Source organism: Phascolarctos cinereus, unplaced genomic scaffold (genome assembly GCF_003287225.1).
Source record: "Phascolarctos cinereus isolate Bilbo 61053 unplaced genomic scaffold, phaCin_HiC Scaffold_2;HRSCAF=192, whole genome shotgun sequence".
NCBI lineage: Eukaryota > Metazoa > Chordata > Mammalia > Diprotodontia > Phascolarctidae > Phascolarctos > Phascolarctos cinereus.
In genome coordinates, this window is record NW_027555625.1 from 230,113,936 (window position 1) to 230,136,303 (window position 22,368).

At 39.3% G+C, this 22,368-nt stretch overlaps 1 long non-coding RNA gene across 3 annotated transcripts in view; it reads right to left on the minus strand.

The window, feature by feature from the left end:
- The window catches only part of LOC110206625 (uncharacterized), a 272,068-nt gene that overhangs the window by 118,101 nt on the left and 131,599 nt on the right, over positions 1-22,368 (minus strand). For all 3 annotated transcript variants that reach the window (XR_002323978.2, XR_013484681.1, XR_002323976.2), the window contains exons 3-4: positions 10,702-10,862; positions 2,281-2,430 (exon numbers count right to left, since the gene is read on the minus strand). This is a non-coding gene — a long non-coding RNA (uncharacterized LOC110206625). The remainder of the gene's footprint in view (positions 1-2,280; positions 2,431-10,701; positions 10,863-22,368) is intronic.

Below are 22,368 nucleotides of genomic sequence, written 5' to 3' on the forward strand. Positions count from 1 at the left end.
TGGGAGGTGGCATTACAGGGGCTGTAATCCCCATTTTACAGGTAAGCACTCTAGAGGCTCAAAGAGTTAAGTGACTTGCCTGAGGTCACACAGCTGTGTGACAGAACAGAATTTGAATCCAGATTTTCCTGACTGAAGGCCAGCCCTTGCCCACTCTGCTGCCCTCCTTGAGGTGGCAAACAGCCTCCTCACACTCTGCTGCCACTCAGAAGGCATCATCAGAAGTCTGAGAAGTAGCAGCCAGTGCTGAGCACAGCGGTACCCACACAGCTTGTTGTCCTGGTAAGGAGCACGTGCAATAGGTTTGTTTGCCTTTAACTAAACCTCAGAATTTAAAATGCCAACAATACCCTTTGCAAATAGGAAAATTGCATTTCTGAACTACTCGGGGCTTAATTATATCGTTTGGGTTTTAAGACAGGCTGAAATGTGTCCTCCTAGCAGGAAATGAGCTGTGCTAACCCTAATTATGGTTCAACACAATTCACTTAATTCAGGCAAAGAAAATTACCAGTGTGGTGATGGGTTAGGCAAGTATCTACTGGTAATTATGGGTCACCAAGTCAGAGGGCACAAATTTAGACTTGATTTAGATTTAGAGAATCATAGGGGGAAAAAAATACCAACGGAAAGGATCTCAGAGACCATCTAATCCAATCACCGTTAACTGGTGGCCAAGCCACTTCTCTATGATCGTCAGTTTCCTCTTCAGAAAAATGAAAGTTTAGACGGTGCTCTGTAAAGTCCAGTCTGGCTCGAACATCCTATTACAACAACTCTGCTTCGTTTTGCCAAAGAAAAAGAAAAAATCCAGACAGGAAGTGACCTGTCCAAGGTCATATAGCAAAGTAGTGAAGCCAGAGTTAGAAATCAATTGCCAGGACAATATTCTTTCCAGTGCACCACAGAGAGTTCCCCATGGCTAATAGCACAGGGCTAATGTGGTCTTTTTCTTTTTCTTTTTATGTCTTTGTCTAAAAACTTAGTTCAGTGAAAGCTTGTAAGAGATAAAAATTATGATTTAAATAAAGTAGGAGTTATTAACCTTTCTTGCACCATGGATTTCTTTGGCAGTGTGGCTAAATCTATAGAATCCTCAGAATAATGTTCTTAAATGCATGAAATAAAGTACATAGAATTATAAAAGAAACCAATTATATTGAGATAGTTATCAAAATATTACAAAACAAGTTCCTGTTATCCCTTTTCATTTCTTAGAGCAATAAGAGATTACAGCGAGGAAAGACCCCAGGGATCATTTGATCCAACTTCCTTATTAGATCGGATAATGAAACTAAAGGTCAGGGAGACAATGCTCAAGGTTACCCAGAGAGAAAGTGGTGGAACTGGGAGTAGGACTGAGGTCTCCTCCATCTTAGTGCAGAGCTCATTCTGGTATAACGCACCCGTCTCCCTTGGACTTCCGTGGGGATTGTTGCCCAGGAAGGTTTGTCTTAGATGGTAGATCAGACTGCTAAACCACTATGACTGATCTTTGAAAAATGTAGCAGATTGAAGAAAGGCTGGAGAGTGGAGAAGGGCAAATCCCCAGATTTTCAAAAAAGGTGAAGAGGGGATCTGCAAACTACAGGCAAATGACCTTGACTTCAATTCCTGGCAAAATCCTAGCAAGTAATATTAAAGGGATAGTTAGTGAACATCCAGAAAAAGGAAGCTGTGACCTTGAAGAACCAAGATGGCTTCTTCAAGAATAGGTCACACCAATTGATCTAACCTGGAAGGAAAGCAATTTGGACCCATGCACCAAAAGTCGACATCAACTGTGCATATCCTTTGATTCACTGATACCATATATCATGCCCAAAAAGGTCAGAGAAAGAAGGAAAAGATCCATATATACAGAAATATTTAGAGTGGTTCTTTTTCTTGTAGCAAATAATTGGGAACAAAGGAGTACTCACCATTTGGAGGGAATTTTCTGAACAAATGAGGATACACAAATATAATGGAATATTATTTGGCAATAGGAAATGATAAATGAGAGAGTTTCAGAAAAACCTGGGATATAGAATAATGCAGAGTGGAGTGAACAGGACAAGGAGAACAATTTATACAATACAATACAGTTACACAATTTATACAATAACCACATTATAAACAAAAACAACTTTGAAAGCCTTGAGAATATGATGACTAGCCACAAATCCAGAGGAGGGATAAGAGAGCACGCTCCCCATCTCCTGACAGAGGGGCAATAGACTCAAGGTACAGAATTAGATATACAATTTTGGATGTGAAAAACATATGGAATTATTTTACCTGACTATGCCTTTTTGTAACAAGAACCATATTTTTCTTCTCTCTCTCTCTCTCTCTCTCTCTCTCTCTCTCTCTCTCTCTCTCTCTCTCTCTCTCTTTTTATTGGGGAGAGAGATTCTGGGAGGAGATAGGATTTAGAAATTAGGTCACCTAAAAAAGAAAAAAAAAGAAAGAAAAGAGGGCCATTGAAACATTTTTAAAACACATAGAAGAAAAGTGAATGAAGTTCAGAAGAAAACAGACAAGAAGGGTGTCTTTGAAAGTATTGAATTTGTTGAATGAAATGAATGAAAGTTGAATGAAAAAGTGAATGAAAAAATGATGAATTTATTATATACTTTTTACAAAGCAAGTTGTATATTAACATTTTACATTTTCACAGATAATCCTCTTTTTCTGTTTCACTTTGTATACAGAAATGTTGTTTCATGGTGTTAAATTTAGCATAAAAATTATACAAATAATGTATATATGTATACATATGTGTGAATATGTGTGTGTATATATATATATATGTATGAATATATATGTATATATTATAGAACAGCTGACCTCTCTTCATTTTTTGGCAAAGATATGAGCCTGAAGTAGGCCTGCACAACCTTCGTCCTATGGGCCATAGGTATCCCCCCGGGAGTGCCAAAGACTTTTAAGCAGCCCATGAAAAATGTAGAGAATGTTTTCCTCTACATTTTTTGCGGGCTGCTCAAAGTCCTTTGGTAGGTGACAGGTTGTGCAGGCCTGGCCTGAAGGATCTGGGGAATACCATCAAAATAATTTACCTACAATTTAGGGAAGCATTTGACAAATCACTTATGTTTGTGGACAAGATGGAAACATGTGGGCTAAATGATAATACAGTTGGATGGATTTGGTTCTCATTGAAAGGCTGGACCAAAGAGTGGTCATTACTTGTTCAGTGCCAACTTGGAAGGAGGTCTCTAGTAAAATGCCCTAGAAATCTGTCCTTGGGCCTGTGTTGCTTGACATTTTAAACTGTGACTTAGATAAAAGTAGAGATGGCATGTTTACCAATTTTGGAGGTGACACAAAGCAGACGAGAGCTAACATATTATATGATATTATTAGGATCCAAAAAGGATCTACAAGCTAGAACACTGGGTTGAATCTAAAGATGAAATTTACCCTCATGCTCAAATGAAATGGGTCTGTGATCTCTTTGATTCAGGAGTTCCCTTTGGTGATGCAAATTACAACCCATGCAAGACTGGCTATTTTATGAGAGTCTTTCCTATGTTGTCCCCAAAGTTCATTACAGGGAAATCTACCCAATATGCTCTAGGTCTTCCTTGTTTTCTCCCAATATCCCAAAGATAGCCTCCAAGACCAATGGAGCCCTCTTTATTATTCACTTGCCATTCCTCAATCTTATCACGTGAGCAGCCCATCTTCTCTTCCTGAAATTTAGTAGAGATAAATAGAAAATCTTATATTTGGGTTCAAAAATACAACTTCACAAGTTGACTAGGAGGTGTGGCTAGATAGAAGTTCATCTGAAAAAGATCTGGAGGGTCTGATGGACTAGAAGATAATCAACATGTCTATACATATATATATATATTCATATTGACATATATATATATATACACACACACACACACACACACGCACACACATATATATATCAATAAGTCAATATGAGTCCACAATGTGATGTGCAGGGGGAAAAAAGGCTCATTGAATCTTAGGTTGAATTAAAAGGGGGCATAATATCAAGTACCATTATATTCTGCCATGATCAGACCACAGGTGGATGTTATATCCAGTTCTAAGTGTGACCTTTTAAGAAGATCTTTGAGTATTCAGAGGAGAGTAACTAGGATGGAGAAGAACCTTAAGATCATGGCTAACCCCTCTTATGGAGGCTGTGTGTATTTGTGGGAAGGAGTGAACCAGGTTTTTAGGAGAATGTTGTATACTAACTGTCTTTACCACAATATCTGAGAGTAGTAGTACCAGCCCTCTGGGGATCTAACCTTCCAATTCCAGAAGTTGGGGAATCCTCCTTCTCTTCTTTCTTGTTTTCTTCCTCCTCTTCTTCTTCCTCCTTCCCCTTTCTTCTTCATTTTAATAAATTATTTTTTTCAAAAAGGTGGACAGTTTTGTTTTTGTCCTGACCAGTTTTTATTTATGATTTCTTGAACTATAGCTCTAGAAAAACAGGCCTTAATTACTTTGGCTTTTGTTGAATGGCCAATAATAGCCCCCAACCCAGGCCTCTGTGGCTCATTATTTAGGTTTTGAAGGAAAGTGTAAATAGCGAATGTTTTCTGTTTGGGTTTTCCTTCCCAGATCAAGGATGATCTTTGTGATGGGTAAATTGAGCAATTCTTAGTTACTGAATGGGTGTGACCTCAGACAAACTGACACCTGGGAAACATCTTAATTTAGAAAGGCCAAGGGCTCCCACTACATCTTGAAACATCACCAGTCATCTTGATGCTTCTGTTGCCACAGGACTCTGATGACTCTGGAGGAAGGAGTGAGGCTGATGTCTCTGCACAGCTCTGCCTCACTGAAGTCCGTCTCACTCTCAAGTCAAGACATCACCTTATGATGTCATCGGTCCTCTTGGAGAACAAAAGATGAACAACAACAATGATATCTGTCTTCAAACATGTGAAAGCCTATCTCATGGAAGAGCTGCAAGGCTTTTGCTCAGCTTCAGAGAGCCCAGATAGATCTGGAGCAATGGACAGAATTGTGCTTCTTGATCCCGCTTTGCTCACAGCATAGTATTCTTTGCTATAGCACACCACAAAGAAGGGTTGCCAGGCCTCCAGTCATGCCTCCAGACCTCAGGATTCTAAGGGTCTTCTCTCCTCTGTCACCCTCTTCTGTCTTTACATACTTAGGACTCCCAGTGGAGGAGGTGACTTTGCACCTCTTTGGCCATTATGACTTTCCACAAGTCAAGCCAGGTAGAGCAGGCAGCTCCCTGTAGCTGGTGTGTGTGTGTGTGTGTGTGTGTGTGTGTGTATTGGGTTATGGGGGAATCTCAGGATCTGAGAAGGAAGAATATAGGAGGATGAGGCAAGACATAAAATAGCAGCTCAGAAGAGAGCTCTTGCATTTTAAGACTACATTTTGCTTTGTTTGCATCTCATAGTTGGTAACATGAATTGCAAGCTTCATAGGAGAGGAATCTATGGTAGGGGCCAAAGAGATGGATTTATGATTTAGGAAGTTTTGCGTAGTGAAACTCACAGAACACCCTCAAGAACCAGTGGGGGATGGGTTGAGGGAGAGAATAAAGTACCAAGAGGAAAAATCTCCCTAATGATTAGTGCTATTCCAAAGTGGAATATGCTGGCTCAGGAGCAGGTGGGGTCCCTCTCGCTCAATGTCTTCAAGCAAAAGCTGGATGGCTTCTTGCCTGCTGTGTTTTGGAAGGCTTTCTTGCTCATGTATAGATTAGACTGGATAGCCTTTGAGGTCTCTTCCATCTTTGAGATTCTGTAACTGTGGGTACAGCCCCCTGGCTACACTCTCTCTGCTAAACAGCACACAGTGATCAGGGTTAGTGTGATTACTGTGGGTAGAAAAACTGGACAAAAGTTAATTTGGACACCTGGCTTATTGGGTCTGGCTGTTGACACTGATCACGTTAACTGGGTAAATGCCAAATGTCCAATTCACTTTGTATAGAGAACACAGGCACCTTGTTGTCTACCACGCTCAGTTTCTTTACACACAAAATTCCTGTTCATTTGAACAAGGAAGACAATCAGCCCAGGGGAGGCACTGTGCCATGGTGGAAGTTGGGAGTCAGGAGAACTGGGCTCCAGTCCCAAGTCTATCACTAGCTTGTTATGTGATCTTGGGAAAGCCCCCTCCCCTCATGGGCCTCAGTTTCCTCCTCTTCAGTATAAATGGGGTTGTACTAGATGACCTCTGAGGGCCCTTCCATCTTGAAATGTAAAATTCTGTGATTCTATGACATTCTGTCTAGAAAAATCTGCCTGAATTACCTTGTTTGACCATCTGTACTGATCAAATTAACCAGATGACTGCCAAATGCCCACTTTGCTGTATGCCTTGCAAATGCAGCCACTGTCTGTGGACAGAAGAAGTCAGAAGAGCTGCACTTGGGGAACGGAACTGGCCGATTTAAGCCGAACAACAATTTTAAAACATCAACAGCATATGATGCTCTCTGCTAGACACTGGGGGAGATGAGAGCATAAGCAAGAACTTACATTCTAGTAGGGGGAGATAAGATGTGGCCCCAGATCAATGCAATCAAATTGAAATATAAGTGTATGGGAAGACCACAAAGTACCAGCATCAAGCTGGAGGAGGGAGAGATCATTTCCAGAGGGGGAGAGAGGAAAGAGGAGGACAGGAAAAGCTCCCTGAGAAGGGTGCCATTTGAGCTGGGCCTTGAAGCCCGGGCAGAATTTCAGTAGGCAAGGACAGGGAAGGGTAGGTTGGGGGAGCAGGGTGAGACACTCCAGGTACAAAGAACAGTGTTAGCAAAAATATAGAAACAAGAAAACATGAGATATGTTTGGGTGAGACTTTGCTGGATTAGGAAATATTTCAGGGTCAGGCAAAAATATCCATCTTCTCTGGCTGGCTTAAATGTATCAGCATCTCTGATGCTTACAGTGGAATGGCAATATCTCAGGAGTAAGAGGACCTAGGTTCAAATTCTGCCTCTCACATTACCTTAAGTTCCTTAGGTAAGTCATTTAACCTCTCTGGGCCTCAGTTTCCTCATCTGTAAAGTGAGGGTATTATAAAGTAAATAATGTTTGAGTTCCTTTCTGGATCTATGAGAATCCTACATTTGTTTATATTTGTTTTTCAACTGAAATAGATATTTTTAAAAAATTCATTAATTAGAATTCACTAATTTGGAATTTGTGATTGTTTCTCTTGGGGAAAAGGTTAATCTAGCAACTAACAGCACAAATAAAATTGGTATGGAGCATGTTTAACCTTCTTTTGAGGATAAGTTGTGAGGAATGGCTTAAGCAGAATGATAAGCAGAAGCTCTTCACCAAAGTGGACTTGGCATGGTGTCTAAGGAAAAAATGTTGTCAGCAAGGAGTTGGTGTGGCTGTGCCATCATCATCATCAGTGCCTCAGTTCTGTCATCTGCCAAACATGAGGTGGGACCAGGTTATAGAAACATCAATATAGAATTGCTAAATGGGGGGGGGGGACGACATATCATCTAGTCCAATCTCTTCGTTTGGCAGGAGAGACCCAGGAAAGTTGTAGGATTCACAAAGATTAAAGCTGGATGATCTCTGGGCTCTCTTTTAGCTCTGACATTCTGTGTTCATAGGGTCATAGATTTAGAGCTGGGTAGGATCCTTAGAGAGTATCTTGCCAATCAATGGGCAACAAGTATGTAATTTGTGCCAGATGCTATGCTAAGATGCAAAGAAAAAGCAGAAGCAAGAGACTCATATTCTAAAGGGATAGCCAACCCCTAAATTTTTTAGATGGGAAAACTGAGGACCAAAGAGGTTAGTTAAATTATTTGTCCAAGGTCACAAAAGCAGGAAGTTGTAGAGCTGGGATTTGGTGGCCGTTAGCTAATTAGTTGCTCTACCCTTAGCTAAGCTGGTGCCCAGACAACAGACACACCGTCTGTCACTGGCCCATAGGAAACATTCCAGCTTGGTGAGACCTGCCAAAGATTATCCCAGGCTTCCTCAACTTTCAAGGACTTTGGGTCACCCCCATGTTATGATGAGACAGTAGCATAGGAAATAAATAGAAGTGCCTTCATCACATATGGGTTAATGTTGCTATTTATTTCATGCTAAGGCATCTTATTTTTTAGAACTCTGCTAACAAAATATAGGCTCCCTGAGGGCAGGGAAAATGTCGTACACTTCTTTTGCAACCTCCACTATATCAACTAGCTGAGTGCACAGTAGATGTTCAATTGGAGACATTGAATTGAATGGAAATTAGAAGTGTGGATTGACCACTTCTGCTCATCTCAGAACTTGCCAAAAAAAAAAAAAAGAAAGAAAGGAAGGAAGGAAAAGAAAAAAAAATGGAACAGGTCAAAAATGATTGGCACTGGACCTCAAAGTCCTGAGCTCATCTACTTTGAAATCCAAGCACACACACAGCATGTGGCCAGGCCCAGAGAAGCCTGGCTTTGTTCTATTCTCTCCTGCATATTCTGCTGATCTTTCCAAACTCCTCAGCCCTTCAGGATGCAAAGCATCTGCCATCCTCTTTTTTTTTTTTTTCTGCAGAGGACTTGCTGAGGCATTTAAAACATTCCTTCTACCCAGGGGATCTGTCATCTCCCTCTCACAGCTCTAGCCTGGATCCAGTCCCAGAGATAAACCATAACTCTTGAAAAAACCAAGGTGGCCCATTATTTCTGCTAGAAACCACCGCTGGATCTTAACTCTAGTGTTGGCTTGATAGACCCCGGCTGTCATGTGGGGCGCTGCGTAAAATAACCATTAGTGGGTTGACTTTTGTAATGTGTAAGCTGGGACCCATCAGAGAGAGTCACGTAAACCTTTTCCTGGGATCCTGTATCACACCACAGACTCAGTGAGAGCAATATTTATAAAAGCAGCAGTAGTGTTTTACACGGAGGCATGCTTATACCCACAGCACACTTTATATTTTGACTCAAGTAAAAATGTCAGGAAGTCAAAATCCAGAGCTGGACCAGTGATTCCTAAGGTTTTGCAGTATCTCAGGTGCCTCCACTATGACCCAGGCAATTGGAATTGTTTTAAAAAAAAAGAAGAAGAAGAAGAAGCAATTTCAGGCCAAAAATTTAAATTACAGCACCAGGTGCATAATAGTGCCTAATAAATATTTGTCGGATTGGATTTTAAAAAGAAATATAGGATGTGGAGCACAGAGAATAGAGCTGAGGGTAAAAGATGATGAATTTTGAGTCTAGTCCAAATCCTGGCTCTTCTATTTGCTGGCTGAGTGGCTTCCAGTAAGTCTTTTGCACTCTGCGGGCCTCAATTTTATCATTTATAAAATGGAGTTAATAATCCCTTCCTTGCTTACTTTATGGGGCTGTTGTGAGGGTCAACTGAGAGAATGCATGTAAAGTGCTTTGTAAATTGTAAAGAGCTGCAGAGACGGCAGCTTTGTGGCAGGCAGGGATCACAAACATCAGACCGGGATGAGATGTCACAAGCTTTCAAAAGCTTGGATACCACTGGTACAGAAAGTGTACAGAAGGCAGAATGGCGAAATGGGAAGATTTGTATCAGAAGACCCAAGTTCAAACCCAGGTTCTGCTGCTCATTATCTGTGACATTGGATGAGTCATTCCCCAACTTAGAGCCTCAGTTTCCTCACCTGTAAAAACAAGGGGGATGGGCTAGATCTCTAAAGTGTTGTCCAGTTATAAATTCTATAAGCCAATTATGTCTCCTGAAGAAGAAAAATGTAGGCTCTTGAATGAAGGCAAAAACAGTTTTCTGTACTAAAACGAAACAACCTCACCCACCCACCTACCCCCTATCTAAAACAAGTAGGGCTGCTTCCTCAAGGTCTTCTGTCTCCCCCTCATTAAGTGTAAATAAAAACCTTCAGTTATAGCTCCATGGAAACCCTCTCTTGTGCATGAAAGACTATTAAGAATAGCAATATAACAATGAACTCACTCAGGAATAGAATAAAGTTGGTTTTGCCACAAGCACAGTTACTTGGACAATTCCAAAATTAGTTTTTATTTCAATTGACTGGCTAATTTTGTTCAGGTAAGTAAAATAGCAGAGACTCTGAGGCTTAAGTGAATAGAAGACAGGCCTTGGAGCCAGAACAACCTGGGTTCCAGTCCTGTCTCTGACCCATTCTAATTGTGTGACCATAAGGAAGTCATTTAATCTACCACTGCCCCAGGCAATGTTAGAACAATAAATTACGGATGAGTGGCAGAGCTGCGTGGTGTGGGGAGTTTCCATGCCAGAACTTCCACTGATGAACTCAGAGGTCCAGATCCCTGCTTTCCAAAATAAAATAAAAATAAACCATTGCAAAAGATAAAATAGACAAGTGCGATTTCAAGAAACTGAAAAGTTTCTGCCAGGAAGTGGCTGAGGCAGGAGGGTCTTCCTGATGTTAATTGCAAGGCTCTATCCACAGAACCACCTAGCTGTTTTAGAACAAAGACCCAGAGCTCAAGCACTGGATAGGACATGAGAAACCTGGATGCATCCCTCTACTTTATCATTAAATTGCAATGTGACCTTGGACAAGTACTTAGCATCTCTCCAGCTCAAGTCCCTCTATGTGCCTCCTACCTATCTCACCGGTATGTTTTGAAGATTAATTAAATGAGTGAGATGCAGAAAGTGCTTTGGCAAGCATTTTGCATGCAGGAGGCATCATTATTACAGTTAGTGCCATAAGACTTTAGATGCTTGTCGATTTTTCTGTTCTCACCTGTCTTTCAGAGCAAATTATAGCCTTGTCACTGATCTGCCCATGCCACCTTGGAGGCCTCTCTGTCCCCAGCAGCTCTCTGAAGTTGTTGCTACAGACTGCCTTTCTTCAAGTGAGCCAATCATTTCTTCTGGTGATCCAATCCAGGGTCTCTGTGGCACCTAGGAAAGAAGAGAAGAAGGGCTTAAAAATACTCCTCAATTACCATTCTTCTAAGCATGAATCCCTAGAGGGAGAAATAGTTGAGGTAGGCTCAGTTACTTTTGAGGTAAAAAGGCCATAAATTATTATGTCTCTACTGATCTCTCAAAGCATCTTTAGCAAGAAGGACATTGGCTTTCTCCTGTGTGGATGTCATTCATCCTTTGTTCACAAAGAGGACCAATGACATCGGGAGGGTAATGTCTTGACTTGCAAGTGAATTGGATTTAAATGAGGCAGATTGAGCAAAGTCCTCAGCCTCACTCTCTCCTTCAGGGTCATTGAATTCCAGTGACAAGACAAAGGTCAAGATGACTGGCATGACCAGGATATAGTGGGTGACCTTGGCCTTTCTAAATTAAAATGTTTCCCAGGTCTCAATTTGTCTGAGGCCGCACCCATTCAATGACTTAGGGCTAGGTAAGAGTTGAGATAAAAAATGACTTAATGGAAGAGGAAGAGGAAGAAGAGAATAAAGAGGAGGAGAAGGAGAAGATCCCCTAACCTTTACTGGAATTGGCATGTTGGGTCCCAGCTACTTCTACTCTCAGATAGCATGGTAAAGAAAGTTAATACAAAATATTCTCCTAAGAACCTGGTTCTTTCCTTCCCACAAATACAGTATCCATGGGAGGAGTAAGCTTAAATTTAGACCATAATAATGGTGTCTAGGTTCAGCCAGTAGATGAAGCAGCCTAAGTGGGCTGGCCAGTTTCCAGTAAAAGGGAAAAGATATTTGAAGGCATCAGAGGAGAATGAGTAAATACTGAAGAAATTAAAGATAAGAGAGAGAAAGGGGATGATCCTTGGGGCAATGGGTCGAGTTCCCAGGGAGAAAAAGCTCAAGAAGGTTAAGTGACTTCCTCCATGATCAATAGCTGAGGAGAGCTAGGATTTGAAGAGGCCTCCAGACTCTAGCTGGTGTCCTCCCTGACCCCTCCCCCCCCACTACCATTTTACCCCATTGCTTCCCTGTGTTATTTGACTGATCCTCATAATCCCTCCCTCACTCCTCTCTACCCGTAAGGGGATAGAGCAAGTATTATTGGCCGCCGTTTTACTGGTTAAGGATAAAGCCGATCAAAACACATTTATTAAATGCTTACTATGAGCCAGGCACTGTGCTAAGTGCTGGGGGATAAAAAGAAAAGTTAAATCCGGTCCTTCTACTCGGTAATGCTTAATCAACTGAGGCCCAAAGAATCAGACTCACTTTCCCCAGATTACAAAGAACTGAGACTCAAACTCAAGGCTTGTGCTCTCCAAACCAATCCTCTTTTCTATAATATGTAATGGGGACAGGCTAGAAGCATCTCCAATAAGATCGGGGGTGAAACAAGGATGTCCATTATCACCACTGTTACTCAATATCGTACTGGAAACGTTAGCTTTAGCAATAAGAGAAGAAAAAGAAATTGAAGGCATTAGAACAGGCAAAGAAGAAACACAGCTCTTGTGCTTTGCAGATGACGTGATGATATGCTTAGAGAATCCTAGAGAACCAAGTAAAAAACTGCTTGAAATAATAAACAACTTTAGCAAAGTTGCAGGCTATAAAGTAAACCCACATAAATCACCAGCATTTCTATATATTTCCAATAAAGCCCAACAGCAAGAGATAGAAAGAGAAATCCCATTTAAACTTACTGTAGACATTATAAAATATTTAGGAGTCTACCTCCCGAAACAAACCCAGGAACTCTATGAACACAATTACAAAACACTTTTTACACAAATAAAGTCAGATCTAAACAAATGGAAAAACATCAGTTGCTCATGGTAGGCTGAGCCAGTATAATAAAAATGACAATCTACCTAAGCTAATTTACTTATTCAGTGCCATACCAATCAAACTACCAAAAAATTATTTTATAGAGTTAGAAAAAATAATAACAAGATTCATTTGGAAAACAAAAGGTCCAGAATATCAAAGGAACTAATGAAAAGAAATGCAGGGGAAGGTGGCCTAGCAATTCCAGATCTTAAAGTATTATAAAGCAGCAATCATCAAAACTGCTTGGTACTGGCTAAGAAATAGAGTGGTGGATCAGTGGAATAGGTTAAATATGCAAGACACAGTAGTCAATGACTATAGTAATCTATTATTTGATAAACCCAAAGACCCCAGCTTCTGGGATAAGAACCCACTCTTTGAAAAAAACTGCTGGAAAACTGGAAAAGAGTATGGCAGAAACTAGGCATAGACCAAATCTCACACCATATACCAAAATAAAGTCAAAATGGGTTCATGATTTAGATATAAGGCTGATATAAGCAAACTGGGAGAACAAGGAATAGTTTACCTATCAGATCTATGGAGAACAGAAGAATTCATGACCAAACAGGAGATAGAGAACATTACAAAAAGCAAAATGGATAATTTTGATTACATTAAATTGAAAAGTTTTTGCACAAACAAAGCCAATGCAACTAAGATTAGAAGGAAGGTAGAAAATTGGGAAAGAATTTTTACAACCAGTTCTCTGATAAGGCCTCATTTCTAAAATATATAGAGAATTAAGAATTTATAAGAACACAAGCCATTCCCCAATTGATAAATGGTCAAAGGATATGAACAGACAGTTCTCAGATGAAGAAATTAAAGCCATCTATAGTCATATGAAAAATGCTCTAAATCATTATTGATTAGAGAAATGCAAATCAAAACAACTCTGAGGTACCACATCACACCTATCAGATTGGCCAACATGACAAAACAGGAAAATGATAAATGTTGGAGAAGATGTGGGAAAATTGGAACACTAATGCATTGTTGGTGGAGTTGTGAAATGATCAACCATTTTGGAGAACAATTTGGAACTATGCCAAAGGGCTATCAAAAATGTGCATACCCTTTGATCCAGCAATAGCACTTCTAGGGCTATATCCCAAAGAGATCATACAAATGGGAAAAGGACCACATGTACAAAAATATTCATAGCAGCTCTTTTTGTGGTGGCAAAGAATTGGAAATTGAGAGGATGCCCATCATTGGGGAATGGCTGAGCAAGTTGTGGTATATGAATGTAATGGAATACTATTGTGCTATAAGAAATGATGAACAGGCTGACTTCAGAAAAACCTGGAAAGACTTATTGGTCTGATGCTGAGTGAAGTGAGCAGAACCAAGAGACTTTGTACACAATAACAGCCATGTTGTGTGATGATTAATATTGATAAACCTAACCTTTCTCAGCAATAGAAGGATTTAAGACATCTCCAGAGGCCTCGTGATGGAAAATGCTATCCACATCCAAAGAAAGAACTATGGAAGTTGAATTGCTATTTTTTTCTCTCCTGTTGAGTTTTGTTTCTTCTTTCTAATGGTTCCTCCTATTGGTTTTAATTTTTACTTACAACATCACTAACGTGAAAATATGTTTAATAGGAATGTAAATGTATAGCCTATATCAGATTGTGCGCCGTCTTGGGGAGGGTGGTAGGGAGGAAGGGGGAGAAATTTTTAAACTCAAAAGCATATGGAAGTGATTATTGATAAATCAAAACAAATTAATAAAATTTAAAAAATAAAATGGATGTTGACAAAGAAGGGCCATCTGATTAGTATGTAGCATACTAATCACTGGCATGTTTGCAAGGCTGAGAGACAGACGGCTAAATTAAAATGTTTATATAATAATAGTAGGTACAGTGAAAACTCTTCTTCTTCCAAAAGTTTTCTTTTGAGAGATCAGAAAACTCAGGTTCTTGTCCTAGCTCTGTCAATTAACTGTGTGACCCTGGGCCTGTCAGTTTACTTCTCAGTTTAAGTTTTCTTACCTATAAAACAAAATTAACAAAACCTTCCCTAACTATTTCACAGCGATGTTGGAAAGATCAAGCAATAATGTGTATAAAGTGAGTCATAGAATCATTAAAGTTGGAAGTGAACTTAGAATTCAAGTCCAACTGCACTGCCATTTTACAGATGAGGAAATGGAGACCCGGAGAGGTCAGGTGACTGGCCCAGAGTCACACAATTGGGAAAAATCTGCAGCAGGATTTAAACCTAAGTCTTCCTTTTGTTCAGGATTTCAATTTTAATGTTTTGTTTTTCAAAGTTTGACAGTCATCAATAAAGCCAATCATTTCCATATACAAAGAACAGAAAAAGAGGATTGCATATGAAACTGTGAATTTCTATACTGTTGTTGTTGTTCATTGTTTTCAGTCATGCCTGACTGTTTGTGACCACATTTTGGTTTTCTTGGCAAAAATACTGGAGTGGTTTTGCTGTTTCCTTCTCCAGCTCATTTTGTAGATGAAGAAACTGAGGCAAACAGGGTTAAATAACTTGCAGAGCATCATACAGCTAGTGTCTGAGGCCAGATAGCTCATTTAAGGGATATAATAAATTCAACCTGTTAGTTCCAAAGCTATCTTGTTTGTTTTTCCCTGCTCTGATCTTCCTTCTGTTCCATTCTGAGAATTTTTGAAAACTAGTTTGAGTGGTGCTGAAACCCAGGTACTCCTGACTCTAAGTCCAGTGCTTAATCGCCCACACCAGGCTGCCTCCATCATCCTGAGATCCTATGGAAATGTCAGCTATTTATTCTCTAGTTCATAGGTTGCAGTAGTCAATTCAGTGGCCATAATCTAATAACAATCTTATTGTTCTAAGGTAATGAGACCCTGTACTTAGCTAGGCTGGCCCTCAGACTGCAGACTCAGGCTTTCACTAGAACTATATTCACTGAAACTTTATAGTTTGGTAAGATTTACATGAACTTGTGATTTGGGGTATAACTTGAAAACAGTGTAACTTAGTGTACCCCCACATTAAAATAAAGCGTCCAAGTCAACAAAGTATTTACTAAGGAGATATCATAGCCAGAAGGAGCAACACTCCCAGGTAAACCTCAGAGGGCTTCTTCTCAAATTTATAGGTGGGTAGGTAGAAAATTGGATGGAATGCTCAAGTCAGAAAGAGCAGAGTCTGAGCCCTGCCTCAGACACTTAGAAGCTCAGCGACTCTCGGTAAGTAGTGTAACTAACTCTCTCAGACTTATTTTCCTCATCTGCAAAATCGGGATAACAGTAGTAACCACCTCACAGAGTGAGAGTGAGTGTAAATAGCCACTGTTTTCTGTTCTGGCTAGGAACTGTGAGGGTCTTCCCCTCCCAGATTGATTCTTTTGGGAAGACAAACTAGACCTTCTTTTGTCTCAATTCCTACCTAGCCCTTAATCCTGAATGGGTGTTCCAGACAAACACACCTGGAAAAGACCTTAGCTTAAAAGGGCCAAAGTCTCCCCATGCATCCAGGGCCATTGTCTGGACCTATGTCTTGCCACTGGACTCCCATCCCCCTGGAGGAGAGGGTGAGGCTGGTGACTTTGTTCAACTCTGCCTCACTTAAATCCAATTCACTTACACCACGAGGGTGACATCATCAGTTCTCTTTGAGAAAGAAGGACGAACAACAGCAATCTCACAGGGTTGTTATAAATATCAAAATAGATCACATAAAAAGCTCTTTGTTAACCTTAGAGTACTAAATAAATGTTAGTTATGATTATGATTATGATTATTGTGTTATCTGTCCTATTTGGCTTTCTGTAGTGCCAACCAGGTCTAGTTTCTGAGAAACTCAAAATCTCCCCAAATCCCTAGTCCTAGGTATGGACAAATACCTTTTCCTTTTTTATGTTTATTTTACTAATTTATTTTAAACTTAAAAACATAATAAAAAAAGAAAAAGAAACATTATAAACTTAAATATTAAAATTTAAATATAAAATGAGAAAAGAAAAAAAATTACCATGTGCACAGCAGAACTTAAGAGAGGATTCAAAATATACAATGATAAATTTCCATTTCAAGAAATCCTATATAATAAATACTATGCATTGTGTTCTAAGCTGTCCATCTTTTCTTTGCTTCCTTATAAGTTTTATTTTGTTCTCTTTTATGCACTTTTAACTTTGTTCTTTTCCCGTCCTTCTTCCTACCTCCCCCCCTTCCTCCAAGAAGGCTACAATTAAGTTCAGATATATTTGTGTATATGTATACACACATATAAACATATATACACACATACATACATACACATACAAGCATACATATATACACAGACATACATGCATATACACATGCATGTACTTAGATATCTATAATCATACTCATATATAGACATACACTCCTATGCGTCTATGTAAGACCATACTGAACTTATTTGTCCTGTTTCTCTGAGGGTAGATAACCTCTTCCTTCATAAGTCCGAGTCCAGTTTTTCTAAGTCCACCAACTCATCATTTCCTTCACCGCAACAATATTTCAATTTTGTACTGTCTAGTTATTTTAAATAATCTGAAATAATATTGATTAATATGGCTGACAGTGTAGTTTCCCTATTTTTCTGTTATGATTAAATCTATTTTAGCTTTAACTTCTTCTGAGATCATGATTACTCTCCCTACTTTTTTTTCCTAATAAATTTTACTCCTGATCTTTGTTTTATGTTTGTGGGTATTGCTTATTTCCTATCCCTCTTGACTCCTCTACTTTACTTCTACCCGCTACCTTGTCCTCCTATTACTAATCTACCCCACCCCAGGATCCCTTTCTTATCTTCAATTCCCATTAATCTAAACACCCTTCTATTACCTTCCCTTATCCTATTCCCTTACCCTCTCCTTTAAAAATCCCTCCATTATCCTCTTCCCCCCCCATCCCATTAGCCTTTTATTTCTTTCTGAATTTAGAAGACTTTCATATTCCTATATAAATATAAATATATGTATTGTTCCTTCTTAAACCCATTCACAATGAAAGTAGGCTTTCAGAACTACTAGCCCTCTTCCCCCATCTAATTCTTATGTATCAGTTCTTCCTCTCACACTTCATTTCTATAAAATAATTACTGTTTGCCTGTTCCTAAGTGGTTTTATTTTTTAATATTATATCATACTCATATTAATCTTTCTTATAAACTACTACCAATTACTACTAATAATCTTATACATAAGTTTTACATTTCATCATATAAAAGGTAAACATTCTGTCCTTATGGAATCCCTTGTAATTAGTCTTTGATATGTACCTAATATTTCTCTTGGATCTTATATGTCAAATCTTCTATTAAGTTGAGGTTTGTCTCTTTGTTTTTTTAAACAAATCCTGAAAGTCTGATAATTCATTAAATGTACATTTTTTCATTCAGGATTATGCTTAACTTTGCTGGGTATGATATTTTCAGCTGTAACACCAGCTCTTTTGCTCTTTGATATACAGTGTTCCAAGACCTACAGTCTTTTAGTATCATTGCTACTAGGTCTTGTGTGATTCTAATTGTAGCATTGTCGAATTTAAATTTTTTTTCTTGTTGTTTGTAATATTTTATCCTTGAGCCGGGGATTTTGGAATTTGACTATGATATTCCTGTAGGTTTTCCTCATAGAATCTCTTTCAGGAGGTGATCAGTGGATTTTTCCTATTTCTACTTCATTGGAGGTTTCCTCAATCTTCCCAGGCTCAAAGGCTGGACTCCTCACTTTGTCTGGGAGGTTAAAGTTTCTATAGCTGGGGCCAAGAATACCACTCAACCCAGCTAACCCTATGGCTCACCCATTGCTATTTAAGCGGAACTAGCCTGGGAGTATTTACTCTTCACAGGGACCAAACCTCAGTTCTGAGATTTTTCTTCAGTTCTTCTGCAATTGTCTCAAGAAGACCACTGTTCCAACCCAACTCTTGTTTATTTTTACCACTCTATGTTCACCCTGAGGCACTATTTTATCTTCTTGGGTGGGGAGGGAGAATCTAGAGAGCTTGGAATTTTCTGTCCTACTCTACAGTCTTCCCAGTCTTCCTCCCTTTTCCTCTTAATTCAGGACATGCAGTTGAAGTTTCCTCCCCAGATAACCAGATAAATAGGAGATGCAGTGTGTCATGGGGGGTAAAGAGCTGGTCTTGGAATTAGGATAATCTGGGCTTTAAATCCCTGCACTTACTCTCTGGCTAAGAAAGTACCTTAACCCTCTCTCAAAGCTCAAGGCAACTTTCTAAGGCTACAAAAGTTGCAGGTCAATTGTTGGTCTGCCTTGGTAGAGGAAGTTTCTTCATTGGAAATTCCTAGTATCAATCTAATCACAGGTTTGGTCTACCCCACCCTCACCCCCACCTGCAACAAGATAACTAAAGGGCAAAACAAAATTAAACAAAATTAAGTAATGCAAGGCACAGAATGAAGAGTTACCAGTGAGAAGATCCAAAGCTCACTTTTTTAGGTCACATCCAGTTGCTTTACAACTCTTCAATTAATTAGTACTGCCGCATAATGTATTTTTTGTAGAGCATTTAGCAAACTAAAGCACTATAAAAATGTTAGCTATTATTTTTATTCTGTCGTGTGATCCTAAAATAACCCCATGAAGTATTAATGTAAGTAGTATCACCTCCATTTTACAAGTCATCAAGTTAGAGCTTGGTGGGACCTTCAACAGACACCATCTACTCCAGCCCTGTCAGTCAGCAGATGAAGAAATAGGCCAAGGGAGGTTAAGTGACTTGCCCAAAGTCACATGGTTAGAGCTGGGATTTGAGCCCAGACACAGAGCACTTTCTACTTTACAGGAGGAAAGTGAGGCTCAACAAGGTATAGGGTTGGTTCACGATCATAGAACTAGTAGCTGGTCCCCTAGTTTTTCTTGATCAGTTAAGTCGGGAGAATAGGATAAGAAACAGACATTTTACTGGCAAGACCAGAAAACTTGGCCGTTTTCCTTCCAATTGACACGGCACATTAAGACCTAATTATATCACCAGGCTACTGCAAACTCAAATGAATTAAAGCCAGCAAAGTGGCTTTGAACTCTTCCAATGAAAGGTGACTGATAATTGCAAAACACTTTAAAAAACAGGCTTTTAAAAAACAATTGCCCTCTATTAATCTGAGCTCCAACAGACCTGTAGTTCATGAACAGTTAAAGTCATTTAATAAATATGTATTGGGTTTTTTTTTCCTTTTCTGTGCTGTCCATGCATGTGGCATCAGTTCCCATAAAGGTGTGGTTCAAATAGCTACCATCTGTTACATCCTGTTTTCCTTTCCTGTATCTTAAATCACTCAATGGAATCTTCCCAGGATTCCAATTACTTACAAGTCATTGATCACAAACTTTTTAAAATTTTTTTCTATTATTTACTTAGTTTTAGTTTTCAATATTCACTTCCACAAGATTTTGAGTTCCAAATTTTCTCCCTATCTAACCCCTTCCCCCACACCAAGATGGCATACATTCCGAATACCCCTTCCCCTAATCTACTCTCCCTTCTATCTTCCCCCCTTCTCTTATCCCCTTCGCCTTCTATCTTCCTGGAGGGCAGGATAGATTTCTACACCCCATTGTCTGTACATCTTATTTCCTAGGTGCATTTAAAAACAATTTTTAACATTTGTTTTTAAAGCTATTTCAAAGGGGGGGGGAGAACCTTTACATATAATAATGACAACAAGTACTTGTTTGAAACTCCTTAATAGTAAAAAGAAAGTCATTTTTTACTGCTCCTCCCCCACCTCAAATCTCAGTATTAAAGTAATCCTTACATAGCAATGTAGGGTACTGGATTTAAAGCCAGTGGATTTAGGTTTAAATCCCAGATCTGTTGTGTATTCTTGGTGTTACCTGGATCAAAGCTCAGCTTCTTTGAACATCAGTTTCTTCATCTATAAAATGAAGGGGTTGAGATCCCTTCTAGCTTGAAATCCCATAACCTGGTGGGGGTAATGTAAGTAATAATTAAATGGGCAGCTAGGTGGCACAGTGGATAGAGTGCCAGACCTGGAGTAAGGAGGACTTGAGTTCAAATTTGACCTCAGACACTTACTAGCTGTGTGACCCTGGCCAAGTCACTTAATCTTATTTGCATCAGTTTCCTCATCTGTAGAATGACCTAGAGAAAGAAATGGCAAACCACTCCAGTATCTTTACCAAGAAAACACCAAATGGGATCAAAGAGAGTCAGATATGACTGAAAACAACTCAACAATAAATAAAAAATAATCAATAATATACCATATATATTGATCATATATGAGATACTATGCAATATATCATACATTACTTATCTATAATAAAAATTTATTATAAATAATAATAAAAATTTGCTCCTAGCTATCCTCTAAGGCAGGAAGATATTACTATCCAGATCTTATAGATGAGAACCCTGAGGATTAGAGAGGTGAAGACATTTGTCCAAGGTGACAAAAGGCAGTAAGTTGCAAAGCCAAGGCTCCAGCCTAGTTCACATGACAACATGTGATAACGCACTACCTCCCAGAGAATCTTTACAGTCAAAATAATTATTCTTTATTCTTCCTTTTATCATGTGATCTGTATTACAATCCTGTTAAGGAGGTAGGGCAGGGATTATTATTCCCATTTCATAGATGAAAAACTGAGGCTTAAAGGGCTAAAGTTGACTTGCTTATGGTTGAACAGTTAGTAAGTAATATAACCCAGAAAAGGGCCTAGGTCCAAAAAATATCAGCATCACTTTTGAAGGGTAGAGAGGTGGATAATGATTACCCCTCTCCATTTATCAAGTAAGTCCTTCCTGCCAGTAGCTGCATAGGTACCAGAAGGATAATATAAAATAGCATTTTCCAGGGGCCTAAAATGGCAACAGTATTTTACCATAAAAATGTAGCATAACTGTCATCTTAACAACTACTGAGAATTTAAGAATCCACTCTTCTACCATAAAGGGAAGGGTCAGACTGCATGAGGCCCTTGTAGCTAGAAACTTATCAAAACTAGACAGTAAAAAAGTAAACTCAGAAAGTCTATAATCCCCCTACCATCAGGATGTAGGATGAGGTGTAGCGAAGGCAACACAGAAATTCTGGAAAGCATGGGCGTTTTTCCAGGAAAGGCACTGAAACCGTCCATTGCTTTGACCCAATGATTTCATGTCTTGGCAGACACTCTGAGGAAGGTCAGTTACAGAAGGGATGGTTCCAGATCCACCAATTCAGCCAAGTCAATCCTCCCTCTGCAACACCTCTATTCATGGGCTCATCACCTCTTCCCTAGACCATGGCAAGAGCCTCCTAATTGTTCTCCTTACTTCCAGTCTTTCTCACATTAAAGTTATCCTCCATGCAGCTGCCCCATGAAAATTCCTAAAATAAAGATCTGTCCATGTCGGCGCTGCCTTCCCTCACTTAGCAGTTCCCTATTGTCTCTAGGAGAAAACTAAAACATCTTTTAAAAAAGTTTTTAAGAGTTCTTCACAATCTGTCTTTCATTTACCTTTCTATTTCTAGTTAATTTTGTTCCCTTTCATGTTTCCTTAATTCTAGTCAAACTGGACTGCTAGCTATTCTTACCCCACCTTTTCTTTCTTTTGGTCTTGCATTGAGCATATTTGTCGTTGTTGTTGTGTTATGTCTGATTCTTCATGATCCTATTGGATCATAGCATGCCAACAGTGTACATGGGGTTTTCTTGATAAAGATACTGG